Genomic DNA, 13,726 nt, shown 5'->3' on the forward strand with positions numbered 1-13,726 from the left:
CCCAACATAGGAGCACCTCAATACATAAGGCAAATACTAACAGCCATAAAAGGGGAAATCGACAGTAACACATTCATAGTGGGGACTTTAACACCCCACTTTCACCATGGACAGATCATCCAAAATGAAAATAAGGAAACACAAGCTTTAAATGATACATTAAACAAGATGGACTTAATTGATATGTATAGGACATTCCATCCAAAAACAACAGAACACACACTTTTCTCAAGTGATCATCGAACGTTCTCCAGGATAGATCATATCTCGGGTCACAAATCAAGCCTTGGTAAATTTAAGAAATTTGAAATTGTATCAAGTATCTTTTCCGATCACAACGCTATGAGACTAGATATCAATTACAGGAAAAGATCTGTAAAAAATACAAACACATGGAGGCTAAACAATACACTACTTAATAACGAAGTGATCACTGAAGAAATCAAAGAGGAAATTAAAAAATACCTGGAAACAAATGACAATGGAGACACGACGACCCAAAACCTATGGGATGCAGCAAAAGCAGTTCTAAGAGGGAAGTTTACAGCAATACAATCCTACCTTAAGAAACAGGAAACATCTCAAATAAACCACCTAACCTTGCACCTAAAGCAATTAGAGAAAGAAAAAAAAAACTCCAAAGTTAGCAGAAGGAAAGAAATCATAAAAATCAGATCAGAAATAAATGAAAAAGAAATGAAGGAAACGATAGCAAAGATCAATAAAACTAAAAGCCGGTTCTTCGAGAAGATAAACATAATTGATAAACCATTAGCCAGACTCATCAAGAAAAAAAGGGAGAAGACTCAAATCAATAGAATTAGAAATGAAAAAGGAGAAGTAACAACTGACACTGCAGAAATACAAAAGATCATGAGAGATTACTACAAGCAACTCTATGCCAATAAAATGGACAACCTGGAAGAAATGGCCAAATTCTTAGAAATGCACAACCTGCCAAGACAGAATCAGGAAGAAATAGAAAATATGACCAGACCAATCACAAGCACTGAAATTGAAACTGTGATTAAAAATCTTCCAACAAACAAAAGCCCAGGATCAGATGGCCCCACAGGCGAATTCTATCAAACATTTAGAGAAGAGCTAACACCTATCCTTCTCAAACTCTTCCAAAATATAGCAGAGGGAGGAACACTCCCAAACTCATTCTACGAGGCCACCATCACGTTGATACCAAAACCAGACAAGGATGTCACAAAGAAAGAAAACTACCAATATCACTGATGAACATAGATGCAAAAATCCTCAACAAAATACTAGCAAACAGAATCCAACAGCACATTAAAAGGATCATACACCATGATCAAGTGGGGTTTACTCCAGGAATGCAAGGATTCTACAACATATGCAAATCAATCAACGTGATAAACCATATTAACAAACTGAAGGAGAAAAACCATATGATCATCTCAATAGATGCAGAGAAAGCTTTCAACAAAATTCAACACCCATTTATGATAAAAACCCTGCAGAAAGTAGGCATAGAGGGAACTTTGCTCAACATAATAAAGGCCATATATGACAAACCCATAGCTAATATCGTCCTCAATGGTGAAGAACTGAAAGCATTTCCATTAAGATCAGGAACAAGACAAGGTTGCCCACTCTCACCACTCTTATTCAACATAGTTTTGGAAGTTTTAGCCACAGCAATCAGAGAAGAAAAGGAAAGAAAAGGAATCCAAATCGGAAAAGAAGAAGTAAAGCTGTCACTGTTTGCAGATGACATGATACTATACATAGAGAATCCTAAAGATGCTACCAGAAAACTACTAGAGCTAATCAATGAATCTGTTAAAGTAGCAGGATACAAAATTAATGCACAGAAATCTCTGGCATTCCTATACACTAGAGATGAAAAATCTGAAAGTGAAATCAAGAAAACACTCCCATTTACCACTGCAACAAAAAGAATAAAATATCTAGGAATAAACCTACCTAAGGAGACAAAAGACCTGTATGTAGAAAATTATAAGACACTGATGAAAGAAATTAAAGATGATACAAATAGATGGAGAGATATACCATGTTCTTGGATTGGAAGAATCAACATTGTGAAAATGACTCTACTACCCAAAGCAATCTACAGATTCAATGCAATCCCTATCAAACTACCACTGGCATTTTTCACAGAACTAGAACAAAAAATTTCACAATTTGTATGGAAACACATAAGACCCCAAATAGCCAAAGCAATCTTGAGAATGAAAAACGGAGCTGGAGGAATCAGGCTCCCTGACTTCAGACTATACTACAAAGCTACAGTAATCAAGACAGTATGGTACTGGCACAAAAACAGAAAGATAGATCAATGGAACAGGATAGAAAGCCCAGAGATAAACCCACGCACATATGGTCACCTTATCTTTGATAAAGGAGGCAGGAATGTACAGTGGAGAAAGGACAGCCTCTTCAATAAGTGGTGCTGGGAAAACTGGACAGGTACATGTAAAAGTATGAGATTAGATCACTCCCTAACACCATACACAAAAATAAGCTCAAAATGGATTAAAGACCTAAATGTAAGGCCAGAAACTATCAAACTCTTAGAGGAAAACATAGGCAGAACACTCTATGACATAAGTCACAGCAAGATCCTTTTTGACCCACCTCCTAGAGAAATGGAAATAAAAACAAAAATAAACAAATGGGACCTAATGAAACTTCAAAGCTTTTGCACAGCAAAGGAAACCATAAACAAGACGAAAAGACAACCCTCAGAATGGGAGAAAATATTTGCAAATGAAGCAACTGACAAAGGATTAATCTCCAAAATTTACAAGCAGCTCATGCAGCTCAATAACAAAAAAACAAACAACCCAATCCAAAAATGGGCAGAAGACCTAAATAGACATTTCTCCAAAGAAGATGTACAGACTGCCAACAAACACATGAAAGAATGCTCATCATCATTAATCATTAGAGAAATGCAAATCAAAAGTACAATGAGATATCATCTCACACCAGTCAGAATGGCCATCATCAAAAAATTTAGAAACAGTAAATGCTAGAGAGGGTGTGGAGAAAAGGGAACACTCTTGCACTGCCGGTGGGAATGTGAATTGGTACAGCCACTATGGAGAACAGTATGGAGGTTCCTTAAAAAACTACAAATAGAACTACCATATGACCCAGCAATCCCACTACTGGGCATATACCCTGAGAAAACCATAATTCAGAAAGAGTCATGTACCAAAATGTTCATTGCAGCTCTATTTACAATAGCCCGGAGATGGAAACAACCCAAGTGTCCATCATCGGATGAATGGATAAAGCAGATGTGGCACATATATACAATGGAATATTACTCAGCCATAAAAAGAAACGAAATTGAGCTATTTGTAATGAGATGGATAGACCTAGAGTCTGTCATACAGTGAAGTCAGTCAGAAAGAAAAAGACAAATACCGTATGCTAACACATATATATGGAATTTAAGAAAAAAAATGTCATGAAGTACCTAGGGGTAAGGCAGGAATAAAGACGCAGACCTCCTAGAGAACGGACTTGAGGATATGGGGAGGGGGAAGGGTAAGCTGTGACAAAATGAGAGAGTGGCATGGACATATATACACTACCAAACGTAAAATAGCTAGCGGGAAGCAGCCGCATAGCACAGGGAGATCAGCTCGGTGCTTTGTGACCACCTAGAGGGGTGGGATAGGGAGGGTGGGAGGGAGGGAGACGCAAGAGGTAAGAGATATGGGAACATATGTATATGTATAATTGATTCACTTTGTTATAAAGCAGAAACTAACACACCATTGTAAAGCAATTATACTCCAATAAAGATGTAAAAAAAAAAAAAAAGATAAATCAAATCACTGAATCTAGAGTAACCAAGTATCTCTAAGCAAAAGTCCTTGGACTATGTGCTATTTCTACCAACACTCTCTGAGCACCCGTCGTGGGCAGATAACTTGCTCCTGAGACAGGCACGCCATACTGGGCACAGTGGCCTTACAGATGGACGTGGTGTGACCTATCCTTAAGAACACACTGAGGGGAGAGAGATTGGAACATGGCTGTCTGCTTGAGCTGCAGCAACAAAATACCACAGCTTAAAAAACAGACCCATTTCTTACAGATCTGGAGGCTGGGAAGTCCAAAAGTAGGTGCTGGACAATTCTGTTCTGGAGAGGGCCCACTTCTCAGGTTGCAGGGGGTCCCCTGCCCACTGTGTCCTCCCATGGCAGTGGGTGGGTGACAGCCAGCTCTGGTGTCTCTTCCTCCTCTTATGAAGGCACTAATGCCATCGTGGGGCCTCCACCTTCATGACTTTTTACTAACCTTAATTACCTCCTAAAGGCCTCACCTCCTAATACCATCACATTGGAGCTTATGGCTTCAACACAGGAATTTGAGGGGGACACAAACATTCAGTCCATAACTGTACAGTCAGCTGTAATCACTAGTTAATAAATGGATATGGTTGGTTCAGAGATCTCAGATAAATTGTCTGTACTCAGAGTACTCCTCAAATATTTAAGCATACTTGGAAATCATTCCCTCAATTATTTCAGACTCTTCCCAAGTCTTATGTACGCTTTCAATTTATTTCACAAACGCTTTCTTGGCAAATAATGCAAACAGATCCAGTGGGGTCCAGCAAGAATAAGTGGAGTCTAAATTAAAGTGAGTTTCCTCCATTAATTTTTATTTCCATTTTTTCAGATAAGGCAACAGAGAGTCATCAGGTATGCAAGAGTGTGTCCGTGAATAAAGGATTACTGAAGAACTAACTATCCCTGATTTTCTTGGAAAAAGAATATGGAAATGTCCCCACTTGTGGAGAAATAAGTTTAGGATCATCAGAAGAAAATAATCAATGAGAAAACCATTAACTTTGATTGAATGTTTAGCATGTGCCAGACGCTGTGCTAATAGAGGCTTCGTATATTATCTCATTTAATCATCACAAAACCCGAGGTTTTATCACAAGGCCCACTTTACATATGAGGGCACCAAGGCTCAGAGAGGTTAAGTAACTTGCCCAAGGTCAGCCAGCTAATAAATGGAAGAGTAAAGACTGGAACTCAGGTCTGTCCTACTTGAAAGCTCATGCTCTTAATCAAACAAATAAGAATAAGAATGTAAATACAGCTGTCACTTATTGAGCACTTACTGGATGCCAGGAGCTGTGCTAAGAATCTCTTAATAAATGAGTCATTATCTTCTTCAAAGTTCTCTGACATTGACTCACCTGAGCGTCTCCATTAAATCTGAGGAAGACAGCATAAGGGAGTGAATACAGGAGAACAAGGAAAATATGTGGAAATAAATCACTGACTTGATTTGGTTATAGGACTCAGGGTAATTCTGTCTTAGTTGTTATTTTAACAATGCATCTTTCCATTAAGCAACACTTTGCTACAGGAAAGAGCAGGAGTTTCATCCCACAAACCATTAGGTGAATGATCATGGGCAAAAAGCCCCCAACCTCTCTGAGCCTCAGCTTCCTCATCTGTAAAATGGTACAACAAAAACACTACCACTACCTCCCTTTCAGATGTATTGTAAAAATCAAGTGAAACAATGTCTGCAAAAGCACTTTATACACTTTTTTAAAAAACTATATGTTTAGGCCTAAGGCCAAAAATGGGTTAATCATACTGTGATATTTACGTGAGTTTGATCACTCAGACGCTATAAACACCATGTAAAAGAGTAGGCGTTAATAATTAAAGCAGCCTGGTGCTGGCATGTGAATATACACATGGAGGGATAGAGAGACTAGAAATAGACCACCCACATATGGGAATTTGGTGGATGATAAAGTGGAATTTCAAACCACCGGGGGAACGAGATACTTCAATGAGTATGTCAGAACTGGGCAGCCAAATGGAAAAATCGTTGAGTTTGATGCCGACTTTATCACTTGTTCTAACATAATTTCTAGATGTTTCAATATATACACTACCAAATGTAAAATAGATAGCTAGTGGGAAGCAGCCGCATAGCACAGGGAGATCAGCTCTGTGCTTTGTGACCACGTAGAGGGCTGGGATAGGTAGTGTGGGAGGGAGGGAGACACAAGAGGGAGGGGATATGGGGATATACGTATACATACAGCTGATTCACTTTGTTATACAGCAGCAACTAACACAACGTAAAGCAATTATACTCCAATAAAGATGTTAAAAAAATCAAACTGTAAATTCCTAGGAGATAACACAGGAGAATTTATTTGTTTTTAGAAATGAACATCTTGCCAAATAAGATGCAAAGGTACAAAAAGCATAAAACAAAAGATTTCTAAACGTATAAAAATTAAAAACTCCTGCACGGGAAAAAAATGTCACAAAGTCAAAGGGCAAATGACAAGCTGGGAGAGAATATGGCAACATATATGACAGACAAGGGGCTAAATCCCTTAGTAATTAATTAATCAACAAATGTGTAATGAGCAACTATTATGTGCCAGGCACCATTCTAAGCTTTCGGGGATTCAAACCAATTAAAACTCCCTGCCTCCTGGAACTCATATGCTGTTGGGAAGGCCATAAAGGGATCTTGGATATTAGTAAAAAAAAAAAACAATAAAAAATGAGCAAAGACCATAAAGAGTTTGCATAGCTGATAATACAAATGGTGTTTAAACATATGAAGAGTGTACACTCTTCCTCGTAACAAATGAAATGCAAGTTAAATTTCAATAGGGTACCATTTTCATCCATCAAATTTTCCAAAATCAGAACTGTGATAATACACCATATTGACAAAGATATAGAGAAACAGGCATTCTCTTGCAGTTTAGGTTGGAGTGTGACTGGTTCAAGTTCTCTGAAAAGCAATTTGTCATCATCTATCACAATCATAAATGCATGCACTCTTTAGCCTAGCGATTCTGCTTCTAAAAATTTAGGCAACAGATACATTTGTATATGTGTGCAGTGACTTGTACATGAGAATGTTCACTGCAGCACTGCTTCTAACAGTGAGACTCACAACCAGTCTAGATACCCATCAGCAGGGCTATGGTTAAACAAATATGGAACATATCTAAAACAGTACAAATTGTTAAAAAGAATATAGTTGTGGGAATTCCCTGGTGGTCCAGTGGTTAAAACTTTTCACTGCCGTAGGCCCGGGTTCAATCCCTGATGAGGGAACTAAGATCCTGCAAGCCGCACGGCACAGCCAAAAAAAAAAAAAGAAAAAAGAAAAAAGAATATAGTTGCTGAAAATAATGTATGAAAGATTCTTCATAATACATTGTGAATAAATGTAAGATTCTGAAGTTATATGCAATGCTGAGCTGATACTAATGTAAAAAAATAACGTATGTGTATATTACATACGATAATTATAAATTTTATTAATATAAGGGATTTTAATGTACAATTAATAAATAATAGAATACACAATATTCTTTATTGTAAATTCCATCCTGTAACATCCCTGTGACTTGCTATTTCTTACAAAATCCACTGTCGGTTTTATAATTCTATCACTAACAATCATGTCACAAAATCAGACCCTGAATAAAGCTTGATTACTATACAGTCATCAAAGAAATCACTCGTATCATTGACAATGAGTGTGTTCATACATGAAAACTGATTGATATTCCTTTTTTTTCCATGAGTGAAATGAACAGAAAACAAGTATGTATGTTGGAACTTCACCGCTTATCGGTGACATGGGCTGCTTGGCTGAATCAGGTCACGGTTTCTGAATATCGAAGAGTATTTCCTCACCTTTCAGTACTCTTCAAAACACAGAGTCAGACACAACGCTTCTACATTGAATCTGTGTTGTTATCGTTTTCCCCACCACTGTCCGAAGTCTAGAACAGGAGTCAGCAAAGGGCAGCCCTTGAGTCAAATCTGGCCAGCCGTCTGGTCTGTAAATGCAATTTGGACATCCATTCATCTACGTATCATCTAAGGCTGCTTCTGTGCTTCAATGGCAGAGCTGACTAGCTGCAACAGAGGGCCATGTAGCTGCGAACCCTCAGGTATTTACTATCTGGCCCTTTACAAAGAAAGTGTGCAGACCCCTGGTCTAGATAATCAGCAGAACAATAAAACTCGCTCTGATTTGTAGTGTTTGCTGATTTCCAGGGTGTAAATATTCCCACCATGACCAATTCCGAGCCACAAACACACTCTCACTGAATGCACAGTTGGGAAGGGGTGTAAATAAACAGCACACGATGTGTACTATTTCCACTCTACAGATACGACAGGTGTAAATAACCTCGGGAATATAAAATAGATAACAGAAACATGTATTAAAATAATTAGGAAGCTGTGAGTTTGGGGTATTTGTCTTAATATGACATATTTAATAATAAGTCATATAATTTGATTTAATAATGGCTGTGCTTGGCAACCAGCGCACCACACTCCTGAAAATTGAACAGTGGTCCCCTATGAGCCGATAGGCTGGCTACAGCACACCACTGGGCATGGTACACAGTCAAACGTGTGAAAACTGGCAGGCAAGGGCACGGCGTCACACGCATACATGCTTCTGTGTGCACAGAGTGTCTCAGAAGATGCATGAGGAACTGAGGACAGTCATCGGTGGACAACTGGTCTAGGAGGTGGGGTGAGATGGAGATTTATTTTTTACTGTAGATTCTTTTTGAATTTTTTTATGCCTGTGTAACCCTTAAAAACCCAATTTATTACTGTTTGTAGGCGGGCTGTTAAATCACTCTTTCCTGCATCTCCTTTCGCCCTGGAGAGTCTGGGCACTGCCGGTAGAGTGCTCCGGCATAGCCCCACCCCTGGCTGGGTCCAGGAGGGCACGCCTCCTGAAGTTCAAGCGCATGGGGCGAGGAGCCCTGGAGGCTGCATGACAGCCCTGTGAATCAGCACTCTTCCCAGATGAAAACCCTGGCTGGAAAGCAACCTCAAGGCCTCTGGCCCTACTGCATTGCCCTGACTTCTCTTCTCTGTTTGTTCATCTTTCCTGGAAAAAATAAGTAAGCTTTTCCCCTTCCCCAATTTCCCTGGCACTCTGCAGGGCAGGCCACAGAGCCCTGCCTGCCAGCTGCTTCCCGTGTGCCAAGTCTTCCTGACTCTATTTACCTCGGTGCTCCAGTGCCCCGGGCCGCGTCTGTGCTCACAGATCAGCTAGTGGGGCGGCTGCCAGCCCAAGTCCACACTCCCTGCTGGTGACCCCCAGCATGTGTGCCATGAAGACCAGCCTGGCTATGACAGGAGTCGCTTCCACAGGAACCATCGAGAAGACTTTAGCCAGGAGAAAATGCTACCTCATCCAACAAGGCATCTGAGGGGCATGGGGGCCCCCGTGTCTATGTCATGTTTTATCCGCTCCAACTGGCTTTGTCAGATTTCTGACTATCTACCTTGGGCTGTGTCCCCTGGTGCTTGTCCCTGGTTCTTTTTTGTTCTCCAGGTTTATGAACCTCTTTCTGCCTCACCTGGTCTCACCTGGACACCGGCCTCGTGGTGGAACCCTTCCCACACGTCCTGTCTGGACCGACCACTTCCGTCCAGATGCCCAGCTCGGCTCTTATCAGCCCCCTGCCCTGTCCTCCACCTTCTCAGTCCTGGCTCCTCTCTCTGTCCCTTGAATCCATAACCAGATATGCTCACACTCTCACCGGAGACTCCAACCTACTGACTCAGGGCCAAGGACGCACCCAAGTGTTTGTTTTCTAGGTAAGACTTCCTCAGTGGTGATGTGAAGGGCAGCAACAGATGTGTCTGTGCTCTTCCTTCAAGTTCCTGGTGACTCCTTTTCCCAGCCCCGATGTCCAGGCTAGATGAGGCTATGGGGTGTCTTAGGTCAGGTTCCCCTGAAGCAGGTCTTGAGACATAAATGAGAATGAAAGAGGTTTACTGGGCTGTGTTCTCAGAAGATGTTGGTAGGAGACCAGGAAAGGAAGAAAGCCAAGCAATGATGCAATAGTTAGCGCTGCAGTTTCCCACTGCTGCGTGACAAACCATTCCAACTTAGTGGTGGACATCAACTGCCCTTTTCATTATGCCAACAGATTCTGTGGGTCAGGAATCTGAACACAGCAAATGGGACAGCTTGTTTCTGTCCCATCATGTCTAGGGCCTTAGCTGGGAACACTTGAAGGCTGGATGGCTCAAAAAACAGGGACTGGAACCATCTAGAAACTTCCTGACTTGCAAGTATGACTGAGCTGGGATGAGTCAAACCAGTGGGTCTACATGTGGCCTTCCCTGTGGCTTTGGGCTTCTCACAGCACGGCTGTTGGGTTTCAAGAGCAAGCCTTCCAAGAGGCAAAGTCTTGGAGAAGAAGACTTGCAAGAGAACAGGGCCAAAGCTGCAAGACTTTTTCTGACCTGGTGCAGAAGTCAGCAGCAAAGTTCTACTGATTCAGCTGCACTCTGCTGGTTACAAGCAATCACTGAGCCCAGCCCAGATGCAAGGGGAGGGGAATTATCTCCAAGCCTCAATGGGACTAAGGCAAGGTCACGTTGCAGAAGAGCATGTGGGTGGGAGGTACCACTGTGGTCATCTTTGAAACTGCCGTCTGCCACATGCACAAAGGCCCACAGAGGGTACCTCTGGCTTGATCCCACGTGAGGAGCTCCAAGGACCTGGGCTGTTTATACCCACGCACCCATTTGTCATTGGCCTCAGGCTGCCCCTGGGAGAGCACAAATTTCCAGTCACTTCTGTCTCTCTGTGAGTGCAGACAGAGCAGACTCTGGCAGGCTGGGGGCAGCCCTGTGACAATGTGTGTGACAGAGACACAGGTGCTGGCCCTTGGGACTGAAAACAATGTGGGAACAGATGTGCATAAAACTGGAAAGGGATCCCGGGTGGTCTGGGCTGTCTCAGTCCCTTCGGGCTGCTAAAACAGAGTACCATAGACTGGGTGGCTTATAAATAACAGAGATTTCTCAAAGTTCTGGAGGTTGGAAGTCCAAGATCAGGGTGCCCTCTTCCAGGGTGCAGGCGGCCATCTTCTGGTCGTGTCCTGACACAGCAGCAAGCAAAAAGGGGAAGCACCCTCTCTGGTGATGCTTATAAGGACACTAATCCCATTCCGAGGGCTCTGCCTCATGACCTCATCTAATCGTAATCACCCCCCAAAGGCTCCACCTTCAAATACCATCACGCCGGAAGGTAGGGCTTCAACACTGCCATCAACGGCAGCATGGGCTGGGATCTCTGTACGTACTCCTCACTTAACAAGTGCTGTGGAGTGTTGGTTGTGCCCTGGCGTTTTAGAGTTAAACAGCTCCTGGCCCCACTATGACTACTGTGTAACCTCTTTCATAAAATAGGGATAATAAGAGTACTTCCTCCACAGGGTGGTGGTAAAGATAAAATGAAGTTATGCATGAGAACCATTAACACGGTGCTTCTGGCACATGGTAAGTGCTGTAAGTGTTAACAGTTGGTGTTGTTATTTTGGTAAAGGCACAAGAAAAGGAGTTATCTACCCAGCTGAGCATAGAGGGAAGGACACACTATGGGAACTATATGGAAGCTCTGACACAAGCTGGGGTGTGATAGCAAGGACAAGACTTTGCTCTTCAGGGCTATTTATGGTGTGTGTTCTGCAGGCTTAATGTGGGATGCTGGGCATGGCTGCAGGGAAGCCACTCAGCCTGTCAGGTGGCTGGTATTACACACCTACGGTCTGCAAACTCAGTGCGGTCTGGCCACCCTCCTGGGTTTCTCTGGTCGGCCCTGCTCCTTAAGCACCATTACCTGCTCTCTTTGTCTGCATTCATTTCTTAGCTGCCAAGAAGCTTAACACTTGGATTTCTTTCTATTTCTCTGGCCACAATTATTTGGGTTTTTTGTTTGTTTTAATAAAATAGCTCCCATACACCAAAGACATGTATGTTTGTATATAACACACATCTACACAGTTTTTAAAAAATAACAAGAGGAATACACAGGTGCTTGATACCCAAATTAAAAATAAACAAAAACATTACCAGTATCTTTGAAGTGTGCATGTTCCCCTGCCTAATTGCATCTTCTTACCTCCACCCAAGAGGTTACCATTATCCTGAAATTTACGTTGATCATTCTCTAGCTTTTTCTCTATAGTGTACTGTATTAGTTATCTACTGCTGTGTAACAAATTATCCCAAAACTTAGCATCTTAAAAAATATGCATTTATTACTTCACAGGTTTCGTGGTCACAAATTTGGGAGCAGCTTCGTCGGGTGGTTGTGGATCCAGATCTCTCATGAGGTTGCCGCCAAGACTTCAGCCCGGGCCACAGTCATCTGAAGGCCTCACTGGGGCTGGGGATACATTTCCAAGATGGCACACTCACGTGGCTGTTGGCAAGAGGCATCAGGTCCTTGCCACGTGAGCTACTTGAGTGTCATGACACCTGGCTTCCCCCCAGAGCAAGTGATCCAGGCAAGGGCATGAAGGAAGCCACACTACCTTTCATGACCTAGTATCAAAAGTCACACACTATTACTTATGCTTTTCTATTCATTAGAAGTGAGCCACTGAGTTCAGCCCACATTCAAGGGGAGGGGAATTAAGCTGCATCTTTTAAAGGAGTGTCAGAATGTAAGAATTTGTTATGTGTATATCTGTGTCTGTGGTCCTGAACTATTCTTTTTTTTTTAATCTTTACCTAAATGGAATCACACTGTTAGTGTTCTGTGACTTGCAATTTCATCCAACCTTATATTTTTGACATCCATTAATACTGACACATTGTATTAGTCTGCTAGGGCTGCCATAAGAAAGTACTGTAGACAGGGCAGCTTAAAACAACTGAATTTGTTTTCTCAGACCTGGAGGCTGGACGTCCAAGATCAAGGTGTTGGCAGGGGTAGTTTCTTCTGAGGCCTCTCTCCTTGGCTTGTAGATGGTTTTCTTCTCCCTGTGTCTTCGCATGGTCTTCCTTCTTTATGGATTTGTGTCCTAATTTCCTCTTCTTATAAGGACATGGGTCATATTGGATTAAGGCCTACCCTAATGATCTCATTTTATTCATTTCCCTCTTTAAAGACTTTATACCCAAATACAGTCACATCCTGAGATAGTGGGGGGTTAGGACTTCAACATATGAATTCTAGGGGGACACAATCCAACCCATAACATACACAGACCTGCCGTTTATTCACTTTCACTGCTCTACAGTATTCTATTGTGTGAGTAGACAAAAATTTTTTTCTATTCTACTATCGATAGATATTTTATTTTCAGTTTTTGTTATTAAAAAACATACTGTCACATGCCTCCTGGCACCCTTGAATATGTAACATACATACATCTTCATATTTACTAGGTTAATGCCAATTTTTTTCCCCAAAGGTTGCACTAATGTACATTCCCATCACCAGGATATCAGAGTTCTCATTGCTCCACATTCTTGCCAGTGTTTGGTATTGTCAGACTCTCTAACTTTTCTAATCTCATGGGTGAGAAATGATATCTTTTGTGGCTCTATTTAGCATTTCCCAGATGACCAACAAGGTTGAGGATCCTTTCATTTGTTTGTGAAATGCTTTTTCCTTTCTTTTGTCCATTTATCCATTGGGTTGTTAATTTTTTCCGTATTGATTTGTCAAAGTTCTTCACATATTGGTACTGCACATATTTTCTACCAGCTTATCTTTTTACTTTCTCTGGCCAAACTTCATAAATCTCGGCTCTTCTTCTTCTGCCCATCTCTTGTTTGTGTTTCTCTCAGGTCCTGTCCTCTCCCTGCTCTACATACTGTCCTTAGTTAATCCGTCCAATGAATGAACTTCTCACCTACAA

This window comes from Tursiops truncatus, chromosome 10 (assembly GCF_011762595.2).
Source record: "Tursiops truncatus isolate mTurTru1 chromosome 10, mTurTru1.mat.Y, whole genome shotgun sequence".
NCBI classification, from domain to species: domain Eukaryota; kingdom Metazoa; phylum Chordata; class Mammalia; order Artiodactyla; family Delphinidae; genus Tursiops; species Tursiops truncatus.